General features: G+C 38.8%; 1 long non-coding RNA gene across 2 annotated transcripts in view; it reads left to right on the forward strand.

Moving 5' to 3' along the window:
- Positions 1-546: 546 nt before the first annotated feature.
- LOC106940720 (uncharacterized) overlaps positions 547-3868 on the forward strand; it is an 8294-nt gene continuing 4972 nt past the window's right edge. The window contains exons 1-3 of one of the 2 annotated variants that reach the window (XR_001423179.1): positions 547-814; positions 904-1022; positions 1156-1423. This is a non-coding gene — a long non-coding RNA (uncharacterized LOC106940720). Of the gene's footprint in view, positions 1023-1155; positions 1424-3868 lie in introns of those variants that run through there. The other variant, XR_001423178.1, reaches the window with a different exon arrangement.

Below are 3868 nucleotides of genomic sequence, written 5' to 3' on the forward strand. Positions count from 1 at the left end.
TGTTTGCACAAGAGTATCAACTTATGATTAACGTAAGTTTATTTGTTTGGATATCGCGGTACGACTGTTCAGAACAGGGGAGCTCAAGTCCAGTCCTTGAGAGCTGCTATCCTGCAACTTTCAGATGCTTTCCTGCGCCAATTAACACACCTGAATCAAATGAAAGGCTGGTTAGCAGGTTTGTTCGGAGCTGATCCTGGTCTGTCGGAGTAAAGATGCATCGAAAACTTGCAGGACGGTAGCTCTCGAGTACTGGACGTGAGCACCCTTAGTTTATTGTTTTTGTTAGCAGCTAAAGCTAGCCAAGCAGGGGTAGCATGGGGAGTCGGGTGGTTAAACGAACATTAAAACTGTCAGAAAGGCCGTTTGAGTTAACATTATCTGCGGAGTCATTTTCTTGAAGTTTTCGGCTATAGACAGCATAATGGAGAGAGTGGCTGTGCTGGACCGGTGGTTTGATCTATGCGATCAAAGCTAAGCCAAAATGTTTTTGTCTCTATAAATAATAATCATCATAAATAATGACATATTGGCTGACTCTTTTTTTTTCTTCATTAGTACGTCATGTTGGTGACTGAAGCCTGTTATGATGACTTCAACACATTTCTTCTGACAGGTTGGTAGAAGAAATGCTGTCCAGAATGTTTCTATAAGCTGACTAATTTCTATAATGCCTAATGTCTGAGTTGTGTTCATGGTAATTATTTCTGACATTTTTATGCTTTATGTTGTAGGTGGTGAAAAATGCTCTCCAGGGTAAACCGGGTGGACAAAGTATTTTGAATGACTGTGATGGTGACACACACACACACAGGTGGGTCTGGTTAGTTTTGCTCACACTTCTCTTTAAAATGTTTATTTATTATCCTAATGTGTCTGCTATTTATCCTGTTGTTCCTCCAGGCTGGGAAAACCAGGCATTCTTCTGTTGGTTCATGTGCTTCATCCTACATCCAAAGGCCACAAGAAGAATCCAAAACAGCTCATGTCAAACTGTGGACCATGTTTTCAGATATGTGCAGGTATGTGGTTATTCTAATGATCCTACTTCTTTGTAGAAGCACTTTCTCATTGGCTTTGTTTGCTATCTGAATGTAGCTGTTCTGCTAAATATATTTAATAATTTTTATTATTCATCTTATCATTATGTCAAAGATGCAAGCCAGTGTTGAAGCCTTCCTCATTGCCGTGGAACCAGGACAGCCCTTCCTAAAGCATGTTGGTGAAAACAAGAGCAGCACCAAAGACACTTCACCATCAGTAATCACAAGATCATCCAAGGTAGCTTTTGATGAACTTTCAAAGCACACTTCACCTTCAGGGCAAAGTACCATGAATTCCTCTACAACTTCTGTAAATTAATCCAGCCTACAGTTTTCAACATTGATGTGACTTGCACGACAATTGAGGAGTTTAAGATCCTTGCTTTTNCAAGTCTTCAAGCTGGCGGTGTAAGGCGCTGGTTCTTACGGTGGCCGACAGGTGCAAATGCGCAACAATAGAGAAAGCATGCAAACAAAAAAAGAGACGCAAATAAATGAAATGCAGCAAACAAAAAAAGAGATGCAAAGAAAAATGACAACAACAAATGAAATGCAGCAAACAAAAGAAAAGATGCGAACAAAAAGTGCTGAAAACGGAAGTGCTCCAGACCAGCACAGGGAGTCGAACAAAAAACAGCTTTAAAACCAAAACGGGTGTTCAGAAAAGCAGCAATGGCAGCAAAGTTATTTTTGCTGTATTACACTTAAAATTACACAAAATGATTTTTTAAAAAGTTTTTAGGTGAGAATGTAGATGTATAGATCTCAAATATCTGCTCAGTTCAACAGTAAATCACTTAATTGCAATATTGCTCCGACGTTTTCGGAGATGTCTGCTCCTGCTGCATTAACAGCCAGCTCCCCTTGCCAGCTCTTAACTGGCCGGGCGCTCCAGGTTCAGTACACCGAGAGAGAACCTTTGTCGTCCGGCAAATCGTTTTAAAAACTCCCGCTGGTTTTCCACTATGAGTGGAGGTGAAACACAGATATTAAGTCTGGCAATAGCTGTAAGAAATTTTGGTTCACTAAAGTATTTAATTTATTCCTGAGCAAATGGGTTTGACTGATTAAAGTTAATTCTTCAAACATAATAGTTTTATTTAACTGTAATGTCTTACTTCCTGAGATATGGAGAGTATTTGAAAATGAATAATTTGCGTACATCCCTTGCTTTACATGTTTAAACATTTTAGAATCAGACAAACATTTCTTTATTTTTTTTTACTATGGAACAGCCTTTATTACAAAAGGTGAAGAATAATACAGAAATAAAGAGTAAAAAAAACAAACTTCGAGTCCGTTTTTTTTCCGTCGCCGCTCTGTGCTTCACGTTGTCACGGTTGCTAAGCAACATAACGCCGAGATGGAGGCTAGGCAGCTCGCTGAAGGCTACAGCTTCTCTCTCTTCTGGTCGTCCATATTCGTGGCCTTCGAAGGACCCGTCTTCCGTAGACCGGGCTGTTTCTCACATAGACGTAATAAAAGGACAGACGCCTTATGGACAGCTCTCGTCTTATCAATACATATTTATATAAATATAAACAATGATTAATACTGAATATTAAGCTATACATGTTTAGCACACACACACACGCACACACACTTAGAAAAGGCTGTAAATATACGGTGAAATTCCAGCAGTAACTGTTATTCCAAAATACGGTAGGATATTGTCAATTTGATGTCTTCTTCTGTTGTCACAATAAAGACTGATGACTGGCAGTAAACTACCACAAAATAATTGTACAATAGTTTTTTTCCTAGGCAAGACATTTTACCTATATTTGCATTACCAGCATTTAAAGTCAATATTAAACGGAAAGAAAACATACTTTACATAATAAATCTTTTAGGGAATGAATAGAAATCTACAGAGTGTTCAATCAAAAGTGTTAGATTACCAGTGTTGGTGTTGTATGTTAAAAATACAATGTTAATTAAACACTTGTTTAGTCAAATTTAAAGATAGGTTTGTCAGTTTCCCTAAAGAAATAGTGTTTGCTAAAGAGTTGCTCTCACAATAGCAACGTATATGTGACGTCACGTGTTTACCCGGGAGACAGCAGTATGGCGTCTTGTCTGGAGCTTATCATAACAAGGTAAGTTCCCGAAAGTTATTAAAACTTTGGTCTTTATGTTCTCTCTTTAATGTATTTATGTAATGTAATGGTGATATATTGTCTCAATGTTTGTAACCCCCTGGCAGACATTATACCACAATGTATGCTGCGTTTATACTGTTATGTATTCTGTATCTCAATAAAGATCTATTAAAACAAAAACAAAAAACAACAACAAAAAAAAACAAGGTAAGTTCCATATTAAGATCATCATGTTTTTGATTATTTTTTTATGAATGCATTAACTTTCTGTTTGCGCAAGAGTATCAACTTATGCTTAACTAAGTTTATTTGTTTGGATATCGCGGTACGACTGTTCAGTACGGGGAGCTCAAGTCCAGTCCTTGAGAGCTGCCATCCTGCAACTTTCAGATGCTTCCCTGCGCCAATTAACACACCTGAATCAAATGAAAGGCTGGTTAGCAGGTTTGTTCGGAGCTGATCCTGGTCTGTCGGAGTAAAGATGCATCGAAAACTTGCAGGACGGTAGCTCTCGAGTACTGGACGTGAGCACCCTTAGTTTATTGTTTTTGTTAGCAGCTAAAGCTAGCCAAGCAGGTGTAGCATGGGGTGTCGGGTGGTTAAACGAACATTAAAACTGTCAGAAAGGCCGTTTGAGTTAACATTTACCTGCGCAGTCGTTTTCTTGAAGTCTTCGGCTAAGACGGCATAATCAAACCACCGGTGCTGGACCGGTGGTTTGAT

This window comes from Poecilia latipinna, unplaced genomic scaffold (genome assembly GCF_001443285.1).
Source record: "Poecilia latipinna isolate Pla-1442-1.1 unplaced genomic scaffold, P_latipinna-1.0 Scaffold3335, whole genome shotgun sequence".
Lineage (NCBI taxonomy): Eukaryota > Metazoa > Chordata > Actinopteri > Cyprinodontiformes > Poeciliidae > Poecilia > Poecilia latipinna.